Source organism: Bos taurus, chromosome 17, assembly GCF_002263795.3.
Source record: "Bos taurus isolate L1 Dominette 01449 registration number 42190680 breed Hereford chromosome 17, ARS-UCD2.0, whole genome shotgun sequence".
Lineage (NCBI taxonomy): Eukaryota > Metazoa > Chordata > Mammalia > Artiodactyla > Bovidae > Bos > Bos taurus.
Genome location: NC_037344.1, coordinates 21,425,785 through 21,440,924, shown reverse-complemented (window position 1 = coordinate 21,440,924; position 15,140 = coordinate 21,425,785). Strand labels below are relative to the sequence as shown.

Here is a 15,140-nt window from a genome sequence, read left to right as displayed (position 1 = left end):
AACCAAGGTCTCCCACAGTACAGGCAGATTCTTCACCGTCTGAGCCACCAGGGAAGTCCAAGAACACTGGAGTGGGTAGCTGATCCCTTCTCCAAGGAATCTTCCAGAACCATAAATTGAACCAGGGTTTCCTACATTGCAAGCAGATTCTTCACCAGCTGAGCTAATTACTTAGCTATAAAAAGGAACTAAATTAGGTCATCTGAAGAAAGACTGTCATACAAAGTCAATCAGAAAAACAGATACTGTATATTAATTCATGTATGTGGAATCTAGAAAAATGATACAGATGAACTAAGTTCCAGAGTAGGAACAGAGATACAAACATAGAGAAGGGATGTGTGGTCATGGAGAGGGGAGGTGCCGGGATGAAGACAGCAAGATGATTGGGAGATTAGGTTTCATATGAATACATTATCTTGAGTGAAACAGATAACTAGTGGGAACCTGCTGTACAGCACAGGGAGCTCAGTTTGGTGCTGTGACGACCTTGATGGGTGGGGTGAGGAGAGGGTGGGAGGAAGGCTCAAGGGGAACGGGATATATGTATACATATAGTTAACTCACTTCTTTGTATAGCAGAAACTAATGCTCTTGTAAAGCAATTATACTCGAGTAAAAAAACAATAAAAGTCTCCAAATTTTTGTAAATTTGAAACTAAATTAAGTTAAATGATAGAAATTAATTGAATATTCAGGCTATTTTCAAATAAAATAAAATACTGGAACATTATTGTTAAACATGTCTAAATTTACCTTTGTCTTCTTGTGAGAGAAAAACTAAAGACGTTTTGTGCCACCTTGACATGTTCTCTACCAATTTAAGGAATGCTAACGTAGTGGACAGTTCATGGCTACTTAGGAAGTATGTTTTCAGAAAAGAACATATGAGGAATGGAAATGCATTTTGTTGAAAGGAAAAAGGATGATTTTGTCCTGCTGCTGCTGCTGCTGCTAAGTCGCTTCAGTCGTGTCCGACTCTGTGCAACCCCATAGACGGCAGCCCACCAGGCTCCTCCATCCCTGGGACTCTCCAGGCAAGAACACTGGAGTGGGTTGCCATTTCCTTCTCCAATATGTGAAAGTGAAAAGTGAAAGTGAAGGCACTCAGTCATGTCCGACTCTTCGTGACCCCATGGACTACAGCCTACCAGGCTCCTCCATCCATGGGATTTTCCAGGCAAGAGTACTGGAGTGGGGTGCCATTGCCTTCTCCGTATTTTGTCCTAGAAGTGGCTATTTCTGAATGTGGAAAGAATAAGGGCCAAAGTAAGTTGCAGAAAGTCTGTAGAAGAGGGACATTTTGAGAAAAGAATTTTGTATGTGGTCAAGATTTTCAAAAGTAGGATTAAATTAGGTAAATGGATTTTTTTAACAGTAGGCTGATGCAAAACTCTCAGCAGAGAATCAAGTTATCCTGGAATGCTGCTTTTGATAACACATTGTTTAAGCTCCTGTGCCTTTAGTAAGTAACCTATATTTACTCTTGATTTTTTCCCCACCTTAGCTCAAGGAATGGAGCTTCCCAGGTGATAGAGTGGTAAAGAATCCATCTGCCAGTACAGGGGATAAGAGTTTGATCCCTGGGTCAGGAAGATCCCCTGCAGAAGGAAACGTTAACCAACTCCAGTATCCAGACTTTCAATATCGTTTTAACTTTGAACGGAGGGGCCCTGACACCCTGGATGCTACCAAATATACCTGGACAGTGCTTCCCCAGGGCTTTAGGGACAGCTCTTGTGTTTTTGGAAATGTGTTAGGTAAGCAAGGGGACTGAAGGAATTGTTCCTTGAGAAGGGAACTCTGCTAAAATATGTTGATAATTTATTGATAAGTAGTGAGACCAATGCAGGAGACCTGGGTTCAAGTCCTTGGTTGGGAAGATCCCCTGGAGGAGGGAATGGCAACCGACTACAGGATTCTTGCTTGGGAAATACCATGGATAGAGGAGCCTGGTGAGCTACAGTCCATGGAGTTGCAAAGAGTTGTGAGTGACTAACACACTGGCAACCCACTCCAGTGTTCTTGCCTGGAGAATCCCAGGGATGGGGGAGCCTGGTGGGCTGCCGTCTGTGGGGTCACACAGAGTCAGACAGACTGAAGTGACTTAGCAGCAACACACATTAGTGAGACCAAACAAGATTCAGATCAAAATACCATTAGGGGTCCTTCATTTTCTGGCAAAAAGAGGATATAAAGTCTCGCCCACCAAGGCCCAGATCTCACAGTAACAGGTTCAATATTTAGGATTTGTTTTAACCCCGAAGGCACAAGCCCTGGCCTGGCTGTAGATCAAAAACCAGCAATTATCACATTACCATCTCAATCACAAAGAGGCAACCCCAAGGTTTTCTCAGGATGGCTGGGTTGTTTTGTATCTGAATTCCAAATTATGGCCTTATAGATGAGGAGGAGAAACATAAGCCTTTCAATGGAAAAAGGCCCACTAGTGGGACTTTGAGACCTCAAAGACTGAGTTGAGTAGACCACCAGCACTGGGGCTTCCAAATTTGGACAAGTCCTTTACCATATACGTTCACGAGAAGTCCGGGACAGCGCTAGGACTCCTGATCCGAAAGTTGGGACCTACTCAGAGGCCAGTGACTTACTTTTCCAAACAGCTGGACTCAGTGGCTCTAAGATGGCCAAGCTGCCCATGAGCAGCAACAGCCACAGTCCTGTTGGTTGATGAAGTTTCCAAGCTCACTCTGAGGAAACCTCTAGATGTATTAACTCTTCATAAGGTACAATCTGTGCTGGAAGTCAAAAGACATAAACGGTTGACTGGAGGAAGGTTAATAAGATATCAGGCCCTCTTAATGGACACCGTCTAAGTTACCTTAAAGGCATGCCAAGCCAGAAATTCTGCTGCCCGTGGTCGAGAGTGAATACTTACAGCATCAGTGTATAGACACCCTGGAACAAACTTAGTCCAGCAAATCTGATCTTCTAGATGAGCCCCTTGACAGCCCAAAGGTCAAATGGTTTACTTATGGAAGCAGTTATGCAGAATGGGAACCCAAAAGGTAAGGGTATGCCATGGTTAGCCTAGATGAAGTCACAAAAGCAAAGGCCCTGCCACCCCAGACATGAGCCTGGAAGACTGAGCTAACTGCATTAATGAGAGCGTTTCAATTAAGGAAGGATAAGAAATTAAGTATTTTTACTGATTCAAAATGGGGTTTCCATGTGCTACATGCTAGAAAGAAGAATGTTAATTGCTAGAAATCCCCTCATAAAACATAAAGATTTGATTCTGGCTCTTTTAGAAGCAGTGCAGCTTCTGACCCAGGTATCAGTAATCCACTGTAGGGGCCATCAGAGGAATGGAAATTTTTTGACACAAGGGAACAGCAAAGCTGATCAAACTGCAAAGCATGCATCTCAAATACAGGAACCTAAACAATGCATCTTGAATCCAGGAACCTATGGCTCTAGTGATTGGCCTCCCTGAATTCCCTAGTATTCCCCACAGGAACAAGAGAATGCTGAAAATGAGGCTATGAGAAAGGAAGCACAGGCTGGTATAAAAAGGAGGGTAAGGTTCTAATCCTCGAGGCCCAAAAATGGAAACTAAGAGCTTATATGATGCCACTCACTAGAAAAGGGACGCACTATGGGACTTGACGCAAAAGTCTTTTTCAGGAAAGGGCCTTAAAAGAACAGTAAAACAAGTAATGCTTGCCTATGATGTATTAATATGCATCCATAGATCCATCCAATCCCCCTCTTCATTAATTAGGTCAATTCAATGCCAAGGGACATATCCAGGGGAAGACTGGCAGATTTCACCCAAATTCGCCCATGATCAAGATGTAAGTATCTTCTGGTATCATGATACTTTCACCGGATGAGTTGAAACCTACCCCATCAAATCTGAAAAGGCTATGGGTGTCTGTTGAGTCCTTTTAAAAGAAATAATTCCTTGGTTTTGACTTCCAAAGTCCCTCTAGAGTGATAATGGGGCCTTTTTTAAAACCAACCCTCATACAGGGGCTCACAACAGCCCTAGGGACAAACTACAAGCTGCACACCACTTGGCACCCCACACCTCTACTATCCCTTCTGTGAGGTGAAGAAAATAAACCATACTTTAAAGAAAACCTTAGTAAAGCTCTGCCAAGAAACTTATAAACCTGGACCAACTTGCTTTCTACTGCACCCCTCAGGGTCCAGTAGCCTCAACTGAGTGCTCCAAGATTTAGCCATTGAAATGAACTATGAGAGGCCTTGTCTTACTATTGATGTTCTACTGGATGAATATATGGACAAGTCCCTGAGGTCTATTATTAACCTAGAACAAGTTCAGAAGACAATCCAGGGCTATGCCCACAAGCACTGCCAGCTCCTACTAAAAATACAGAGGAAGTAGTAGTTCCTTCACAAATAAATCCTGGGGACCAAATTCTTAAAAGGTAGAAAGAGGGATACCACCCCCAAGACCAACTACTGCAAAAATGGAAGGACCTCAATAAAGTAATTTTAAAGAAAGCATTGATCCTCAGTGATCAATGCAAAGAAATAGAGGAAAACAATAGAATGGGAAAGACTAGAGGACTCTTCAAGAAAATTAGAGATAACAAGAGAGCATTTCATGCAAATATGGGCATAATAAAGGACAGAAATTATATGGACCTAACAGAAGAAGGCAATGGTACCCCACTCCAGTACTCTTGCCTGGAAAATACCATGGACAGAGGAGCCCGGTAGGCTGCAGTCCATGGGGTTGCTCAGAGTCGGACATGACTGAGCAACTTCATTTTCATTTTTCACTTTCATGGACTGGAGAAGGAAATGGCAACCCACTCCAGTGTTCTTGCCTGGAGAATCCCAGGGACGGGGGAGCCTGGTGGGGTGCCATCCATTGGGTCGCACAGAGTCAGACACAACTGAAGTGACTTAGCAGCAACAGAAGCAGAAGATATTAAGAAGACGTGGCAAGAATACACAGAGAAACTATACAAAAAAGATCTTCATTACCCAGATTACCACATATTACCACTCACCTAGAGCCAGACATTCTGGAATGCAAAGTCAAGAGGGCCTTAGGAAGCATCACTATGAACAAAGCTAGTGGAGGTGATGAAATCCAGTAGAGCTATTTCAAATCCTAAAAGATGATGCTGCACAAGTGTTGCACTCAAAATGCCAGCAAATCTGGAAAACTCTACTAAAGGTCCAATCCCTAAGAAAGGCAATGTCAACAAATGCTCAAAACACCGCATAATTGCACTCACCTCACAAACTAGTGAAGTAATGCTCAAAATTATCCAAGCAAGGCTTCAACACTATGTGAACTGTGAACTTCCAGATGTTCAAGCTGGACTTAGAAAATGCAGAGGAACCAGAGATCAAATTGCCAACATCTTCTGGTTCATCAAAAAAGCAAAAGAGTTCCAGAAAAACATCTACTTCTGCTTTATTGACTATGCCAAAGCCTTTGTGTGGATAACAACAAACTGAAAATTCTTCAAGAGATGGGCATACAAGACCACTTGACCTGCCTCCTGAGAAATCTGTATGCAGGTCAGGAAGCAACAGTCAGAACTGGACATGGAACAAGAGACTGGTTCCAAATCAGGAAAGGAGTACGTCAAGACTGTATATTGTCATCATACTTATTTAACTTATATGCAGAGTACATCATGAGAAATGCTGGACTGGATGAAACATAAGCTGGAATCAAGATTACCAGGAGAAATATCAATAACCTCAGATATGCAGATGAGAGCACCCTTATGGCAGAAAGCAAAGAAGAACAAAAGAGTCTCTTGATGAAAGTGAAAAAGGAGAGGGGAAAAGTTGGCTTAAAACTCAACATTCAGAAAACGAAGATCAAGGCATCTGGTCCCATCACTTCATGGCAAATAGATGGGGAAACAAAGGCAACAGTGACAGACTTTATTTTTTGGGGCTCCAAAATCACTGCAGATGGTAACTGCAGCCATGAAATTAAAAGAAGCTTGCTGCTTTGAAACAGTGGAAACAGTGGCAGACTTTAGTTTTTGGGGCTCCAAAAGCACTGCAGATGGTGACTGCAGTCATGCAATTAAAAGATGCTTACTCCTTAGAAGGAAAGTTATGACCAACCCAGTGAGTGAGTGAAGTCGCTCAGTCATATCCAACTCTTTGCGATCCCGTGGACTGTAGCCCCCGAGGCTCCTCTGTCCATGGGATTCTCCAGGCAAGAATACTGGAGTGGGTTGCCATTTTCTTCTCCAGGGTCTCCTGACCAACCTAGACAGCATATTAAAAAGCAGAGATATTACTTTGCCAACCAAGGTCCATCTAGTCAAGGCTATGATTTTTTGAGTAGTCATGTATGGATGTGAGAGTTGGACTATAAAGAAAGCTGAGCACCGAAGAATTGATGCTTTTGAACTGTGGTTTTGGAGAAGACTCTTGAGAGTCCCTTGCACTGCAAGGAGATCCAACCAGTCCATCCTAAAGGAAATCAGTCCTGAATAGTCATTGGAAGGACTGATGCTGAAGCTTAAACTCCAATACTTTGCAAAGAACTAACTGATTTGAAAAGATCCTGATGCTGCCAAAGATTGAAGGTGGGAGGAGAAGGGGATGACAGAGGATGAGATGGTTGGATGGCAGCACCGACTCAATGGACATGAGTCTGAGTAAACTCTGGGAGTTGGTGATGGACAGGTAAGGAAGGCCTGGCCTGCTGCAGTCCATGAGGTTGCAAAGAGTAGGACATGACTGAGCGACTGAACTGTGCTGAACCACATCTATTGTGGTCAAACTGCAAGGGATATCTAATTGGGGACATTTGTCCAAAATAAAGCTTTTACCTCCAGATACCTCACAGGTCACAATAGAAGAACAATACACCTATGATCCTGCAAAATATTTGAGATACCTATTTCAAAAACAGTCACCATCAACAGATAAGTAAAATGTTGTAGTGGGTTGGCTCCTACTTGAAGCATTAATGGGACTTGGGACCTCTCTTATTTCCTTGGCTGATATAGTTCGTGGTAATTGTCTGGCTCCTGGTACCTCTTGGCAGAACAATGTAGAGTTTGTGTAATAACTAATACTTCCTGCTGCAACTTGAATCAATGCAACAGGATATGTAAAAGTTAATACTAATGAAATATATGCTCAGGCATAATGGAGTCATAATTTTGGCAGGGGTGATGTCGCCTCCCTTGTCTGGTCAACAGTAAAGGAATCCCAGTTCCTTTCCTTTCTGAACCATTTAAAGGCTATTACTGCTTTTCTCCTTTTTGGCCCTTGTTTGTTTAACCTTTGGGTTAAGTTTGTGTCTTTCAGAGTACAAGAGTTTGAAGTAAGACTTATGACAGCTCAAGGAAATCAGCCCATTCCAGAAGGTGGCCCAGGTCCCTACATGTCCTTCGAACAGTTGGCAAGGGAATTCTACACCTTTAGGGTAGGCAAAGGTCTGCAGTCTCTTTAGCAGGAAAAAGAGACTTTTGACTCCCTAGTCCCTTAAAAACAAGGGTGATGAGCCTCTGGGGGGAATGAGACAGGCTTGGGACCTGGGACCTTTGCTGCAGTGCTGCAATGTTTGCACCTGGACATACCTCTTCTTGAGCAACAGAATAGAAAAGAAATTATATGGGACCAAAAATAACTGCATGTATGCACAGTCAGGGTAAATTCTAGACAAAAGATACAAAGAGACCAGAAAGCCCAACTACCACTTCTTTAGAGCCCAGAGCAAAGGCAGAGTACTGCACATGCCTTCTACATACCACACCACCTAAGAGGTGGGCAAACCACCTAAGCTACCCCTCCGGCCTGACACCTGGACCCATCCATCCCAAACTCACCCCATGTACGGAACAAGACTGACTCCCGCCCCGACCCAGGGAGCAAGCAAACAAGGGAACCTGCTGTTTGTTCTTGCTCCCCACTCTGAAGCAGGGGCCCCAATAGAGCCTTGCCTGGAAAGTATCTTTTTTAATTAAGAGAGGTTTGGGGTTTTAAGTATGAGCCACCCTATTCTCCCTGTATGTGTGTGTGCACTCAGTTGCATCTTTGTGACCCCAAGGATGATAGTCTGTCAGGCTGCTCTCTCCATGTAATTTTTCAGGCAAGAATACTGGAGTAGGCTGCCATTTCCTTCTTCATGGGATCTTTCCCACCCAGAGAAAACCCACATCTCTTATTTCTCCTGCATTGACATATGGGCTCTTTACCAGCTGAGCTACCAGGGAAGCCCCTTCTCCCTGTGTTCAGTTCAGTTCAGTCGCTCAGTCATGTCCGACTCTGTGACCCCGTGAATTGCAGCACGCCAGGCCTCCCTGTCCATCACCAACTCCTGGAGTTCGCTCAGACTCACGTCCATTGAGTCAGTGATGCCATCCAGCCATCTCATCCTCTGTCATCCCTTTTTCCTCCTGCCCCCAATCCCTCCCAGCATCAGATAAAGGCTGCTGTTTCTTTCACCACACAAAAAAATAAATAAAATTTTAAAATTAAGAGCATAAAATAGTAAAATAGGAAATTAAGAGTACAATAGAGATCATCAACAGTCAGTGTATGTTAACTAATAACTATTATAACTAAATGCAAGTAAAATGTATTAGTTCATGGGAAGATTCACACAGAAATATTTACAAATGTTACTATTGGAAGAGAGAATATTTTATGGACTCTATCAACTTTAAAAATTCATAATATGGTTAAAAATGAAACAAATTTTATGCCAACAGCAAAAAAACCTAGATTAAATAAACATAAAAATAAGAGAAAATTTACCAAAGTAGACACAAGTACAGGCATAAACACTGAAATGCCCTGTGTCCAGAACAGTAGCTGGACCTGTAATTTAAAATTATTTCATTTCTCTATACTAACAACAGTTGAGTAGAACACACATTAATTAAAAAAAATACAAATATACAGACTCAAAACATCTAGTAATAAATCAAACTCCTATGAGTAGATAAAACAAAAACTGTATACTTAGAAAACTATAAAACAATTCTGAAAAGTCTACAAAGGGTCTAAATAAATGTAGGGATATTCACATACTTGAGTTTCTGTTTCTCGTCAATGTATTTTATAGATTCAAAGCAACTCCAAACGCAAAATCTTTTTATCTTTTGGTAAAAATATGTATGCAATGCAGAGGATAAGGGGAAAAAAAAAAAAAAAAGCAGTCCTGTAAGGCAGAAGGACGTACATAGTAACATTATGAAGACCTAATAAAACTACAGTGATCAACATAGTATACCACTGATGCATGGTTAAAGACAGAAGCATCTGGTACTGAAAAGATGATCCAGTAATAAACCCATACTTATGGAAACATTGAATTTATCATAAAGTATCACCTCTGGTACCACAGAGCAGTATGGAAAGGAAGATCTTTCCCAAAACATGATGAGTCAATTGGATGAGTTAATCCATATAAGAACAAAATACATACTTTATGCCATACACAAACATTTTGATGATCTGTGAAGTGGTTAAGTAAACAATGCTTCTAAAATAATATGGAATGTTTTCATGATATGAAAAAAGAAAAAAGTTTCATCAGAACGAAAGAGGAAGGAAAGACTTTATAAATTTGAATATGTTATACATAATTCCTTTTCATCAAAATATACCATTACAAGTATGAAAGGGGAAGCTGTAGACGGGAGATACTTATACAACTGGAAAAGGGTTGACTCAGTACATAGCAGTTGACTTTGAAAAAAAAATATTCAATGTTTTTTGAAATGCAAATGAGTTAGTCATCAAATGACCAATAAATGTATAGAAAACTACTCAATTGTATTAGTAAACAGGGAAAAGAAAATTAAATAGCATTAGATAGCATTGGATAGCATTACACAGACCCCAATTTCACGTGTTTAAACATATGGAAGAGCAGGCAATCCAATGCACTACTAGAGGGTATCTATGGACAGTCTCTGATTTATGATGGTTTAAGTTTTTTTTTACTTTACAACAGCATCAAAAAGATGTGATTCAGTAGAAACCTTACACAGAATTTTAATTTTGATCGTTTCCTGGGCTAGTCATGCACAGTATAATACCCACTCCTGATGCTGGGCAACAAAAGCTCCCAGGTAGCCACATAAGTATGAGGGCACACAACCCATACACTCATAACCATTCAGTACCCATAAAATCATTCCTTTTATAACTTTCAGTATTCAATAAATCACATGGTATATTTGAAATTCTGTTACAAAACGGGCTTTGTGTTAGATGATTTTGCCCACCTGTAGGCTAATATAAGTGTTCTGAGAACATTTATGATACGGGAGGCTAAGGTCAGGGTATTAAATGTATTTTTGACTTATATTTTCAGTTTATGATGGGTATATCAGAACATAACCCTATCACAGGTCAAGAAGATCTGGGTATCTGTATAAACACTCTGGAATTAATGTGTGGCATTATATACTGCTTGGCATATATAAGTTTGAATATATACATAACCTATCAGACAGCAATTCAACTCCTTGATATATATCCAAATAAAATGTATGTGCTTTGGCATCAGGAAAAATGTAGCATCATCATTTCTAGCACTTACACACAGACACAAAATTTTGATGACAGAATGGATAAACTGTGGTATATTTATTTAATTGACATAATACTAAAAAAATTTTAAACTACATCTACACTTAATCTGTAACAATGTCACAAGTATGTTTAGGAAAAGAGGTCAGGTGCAAAGAACACGCACTGCTTGATTTTAATTTACATATCTATTTCAAACACAGGTACAGATAAATTACATTATTCGATATAAAGTTATAACAATACTTACCAATGGGGAGTAGGGATCATAATTTTGGGGAAGAAATGTGATGGGAGCTTGTGCTATTTATTTCCCTGTGTGTTCACTTTGTAATAATTACTGTGCTTTACACCTATGTCTGTACCTTTTGGGGTATGTGTATATTTCAATTTCTTTAAAATTATAATAAAAATAAAAGGAGAAAGTACATGACAAAAAGATTAGCTGTGCCGGTCCAATATGTCATGAGTAGTATTAAGGGAAAGAGAGAACAAAAAGATGAGAATTAGCTCAGGAGTAGAAGATCATAAGCAAATCACAGAGCTACGTAACTATCACACAGAGAATGTTCATGCAGCATCAAGCAGGACTCATTTTAAAAAAGGTGGGGGGGGGTGGTGAGTAACATTCTTTGGAAATTTCTGAAAACAGGCCTCCTACAAAGCAAAGAATTAGACCTCCCCAAGACTTCCCACTGATGACTCTTGATGTTATGAAACAAGAAGTGATGATATTAAAGTTTTCAGAAAAAAATGACATTCAATCTAATTCAGATCAGCATCCAGCTAGTTTGCAAATGAAATCATTATGTATCATACAGACATGATGTAATCAAATTCTATCACTGAGCTCAATCTTGAAAAGACATACTTTGGAAAAATTATGATGAAAAACAGGGAGATAAATGAAATTTGAGAACTTTTCTCAAGATGAAAAGATGAAAGGAAGAGAAAGGAGAAAAGAAAACAAAGAGGTAGAAGAAGGAAGGTGAGAGGGAGGGAAAGGAGGAAGAGGGAAGAATCCTGTAGGTATGAGAGATACTCTGCAGTCCTTGTAATAAAAGACTCCAGATGAGAATTCTCTGTTAGTGGAATTTGAGAATATGCTCAAAAACTTCATCCCATATAAAAACAGAATAAGGAAGCTAGCATTTGTTGTGACACTGAAAGAAAGCATTTTCTTGCTTTTCCAAACACATAAAAGGAAATTATAAAGTCCAAAACAAAACATTACTTACACACTGTGTAACAAAGCCAAGCCACTATTTTGAAGCACATTGAAATTGAGCAAAACAAAAACACTGCCATACTAGAAACAGTCTGTTTTGAGTGACACAACAGTTCTGACATTGGATATGTAAAAACAACAACTGCAACAATAATAGCAACCCTCATTTATGGAAAACTATTAGCCAGGCACTACTATTCTATGATCTTTTCATGTTGTGAATCATTTGATTCTCAATATAGTCCTAGGAAGCAGGTCCTATTTAATATTTTACAGGTAAAGAAACTAAAGAACAGAGTATATGTACTTTGTTCAAAGTTATATTCCTTAGTAAGTGCTGGATCAAGATTTTAATGTAGTGAGGTTGGCTCTAAAAAGTTGAGCTTTTAATGACTGTTTTTATGTCTTCTGCAAAAATATTATTCCACAGGCATTTTTAAAAATTAACCAACTTAATTGAAAACTGAGATAAATGCTTAAGATTAATGTTAATTTTAATAGACAATGCATGTTAATCGTGATTATTTAGAGGCAGCCCCATTCTTTTTCTCTTATTGGGCTGGCTCTCTCTTTTGCCTCTCCCCCTCATCCTCACCCATATAATCCACCCCCGCCTCTGCTACATTATTAACTTAACCTGCTATATAATCATACATATTCCCCCATGCTCTCATGCCAGTGCATTAGGACATGTATTGTAACACACAAATGCAAATAAATGCCTAGAACCAGCTGTGTTTCGAGGCTTTCATGACTCCCTGGATTTTGGTAAGCTCTTTTTGTCTGAATACACAGGTCTATTTTTATTCATTGCTTGTATTCTATGTTCATTTTCTTCCTTAAAATTAATCTAAATATATCACACATGAGCTTCTCCCTCTTTTTATACTTTTTAACATACACTTAAAGAAATTTCTTCCAATTTGTTTGCCAGGTCACTAATTTAGGCCTCAAAAGACAATCCTACCATCTAACTATTGATATATCAGGGAAATGTTTCACTGTTACTCAGAATTCAGATTTGTTTTCCTTGCTTAACTATATGCGTGTGTGAGTGTATTGATGTGTGGCGAAGCATCAGAATTTTCTTAACTGCTATAATTCATTTTTTTCTGTTGAAATTATCAGTCTCTTCCAGCATCTTTACTGTGATTGTCACGTGTTCTATAAGCACTGAATCTTACAGTCTCTAGAATACTACACACAGTCCCCCAAGTGAAAAGGAATAGCCATCTATCCACCAATGGACCAGTGATAAGGCTGCAGTAGAGCCCCTAGCTAAAATATTTAGATCAAGGACATCCATGGGGCTGACTTTAAACCTTCCTGTGCCAGTCCCAGAGTTCTGAGAGTCACATTTTTCTCAAGAGCTGCACCCTTTGTGATCTTTAAAAGATTCCCTGACAATGGACTCCAAACATTTTGCCTCACCCACAGCTGAGAAACACGTCAATTTTCTTGGGCCAAACTCCATAGAGGCCAAAGGATTAATTCAGACCCAGTCACCTGAATCTTTCAATAGATTTCAAATCTGGAGAGGCAGAGGTTTAGTGTTGGTAACAGTGGAGAATGCGCTGTAGTGTGAGGAGTCTGGCTGTCGGACAAAAACTCACGCCAGTGTGTGAGGGGGGAGGGGGAGCGGGGGGCCACACTCCCCACAGACTTAGAGATTGGTCAAGGAATCGAAGGCTCTAAAGGAAGTAACAGTCAAGGACCAGTCACCCTGGTCACCCATGTCTTATTCTTCCCTGCATTCAGTTCCTCCATGTGAAGGCCGCCCTGGCGGAGGCGAGCTCAGCTGAGGCCTTATGGGGGCAGGGGCCCTGAAGACACTTTTCTCCACTTAGACTCAGTATGTGATCCTCTCCCCTGCCCCAGGAGCTTTGTTCCAGTTTCCCTCAGCAGTGAGACAATCCCCACGTCTTCTTGGATGCTCTGACTCCCACCCCCTCCTTGTCCCATGCGGGAAAATGGGAAGATTTGGGGAAGTGACATTTTCTCCTGTTTAGCCTCACATTTATATTTACTGAATTAAGGGCTTCACCGTTACTTTCATTTTGGCTTGACCATTTCACAGCTCTCTCCAATTCAGCTCAGCTCGTGACACAGCAGTTGCTGCTATCTGCGGCACAGACCACCCCCAGGCATTTGCCCTGGCCTTCCAACAGCTTTGGCTTCTGAGTTTTCAGTTGAGTGGCTTCCAGAAATTTCCCACTGCCTCAGGAAGCAGCCACGTCCACACCCAGCAAGCACCACAAGCTAGGCGGGAAGTCCCGCCTTTCCCCCCCCCAAGCCCTCACCACCACGATGAAGAGCACCTGGGAGCGTCCAGCCGAGGCCGGTGATTTCACTCCAAGTGCTTGGCTCTTCAACCAGCCATTCTGCCCAATCCTACCACCTTACTCCTCCATATGTGACCCCGGGCCACTTCTCCCAAGACGACAGACTCTTAAAACGAATATCAGTCCGTTTCCAAATTGGACCTGGGACAAGAGTTGGCTACAGACCTTCATTTGCCCCATGCCGCTGCTTCTTTACCATAATTTCTCTTTAACTTGCACTCTAAAACAGTAGATGGCAGGAGAGAAAAAGTTTGTAAAAGAGAGGGAAGGAAGAAGGTAATATTCGTACCTTATGTAACGGGCATAAAGGGATACCGAAGGAGGCACTTAGGCCGAGGAATAGCGGCTCGGCACGCAAACCACCAGACCACCTTGGGATGGAAGCAAGTGAGCATAGGTGCTGGACATGCGCAGTCGGGCTGCTGACGAAGCTACAGAAGCACCGCCTTCCACAGCTTCCTGGCCAACCGGGGGCTGTTCCTAAATGCCATGCCTTTGAGCTGGGAGGGCCTGCAGGCTGGCTCTATTTTTTTTTTTTTTTTTTGGCTCTATTTTTAAAAAGAAGAAAGAAAAAAAAGAAATCTAAAGTTTATGGCAATTGAACACATTTAAATATGTACTAGGAGTTATATAAAACATCATTTTCTCAAATATAAAGATACTATTCTGGTTATGTAAGAAAATATCTTAATTTTAGGAAAGATGTGTATGTGTGTGTGTGTGAGTGAGTGGGCATGCATCCACGCTTCCTCACTCATGTCACTGTAGCCCACCAGACTTCAGTGTGTATAGAGTTTTCCAGGCAAGCATACTGATGTGGGTTGCCGTTTCCTTCTCCAGGGGACTTAAAGACCCAGGAAATGAACCTGTGAATCTTGCCTCTCATGCATTGGCGGGTGCATTCTTTACCACCTGCCAATACTTTACACATATCCTTATATTCAGAAATATGATGCTGGCAATTAAGATAATTCAACCTCAAATATAAAAACAGATATAGAATGTATATAAAAATATATTACTACTACTACTAAGTCTCTTCA

The 15,140-nt window shown here is 41.0% G+C and overlaps 1 long non-coding RNA gene across 1 annotated transcript in view; it reads right to left on the bottom strand.

Moving 5' to 3' along the window:
* The window catches only part of LOC132342559 (uncharacterized), a 29,302-nt gene extending 14,684 nt beyond the window's left edge, over positions 1–14,618 (bottom strand). Inside the window, exon 1 of the long non-coding RNA XR_009490968.1 lies at positions 14,387–14,618. This is a non-coding gene — a long non-coding RNA (uncharacterized lncRNA). The remainder of the gene's footprint in view (positions 1–14,386) is intronic.
* Between the last annotated feature and the right edge of the window lie 522 nt (positions 14,619–15,140).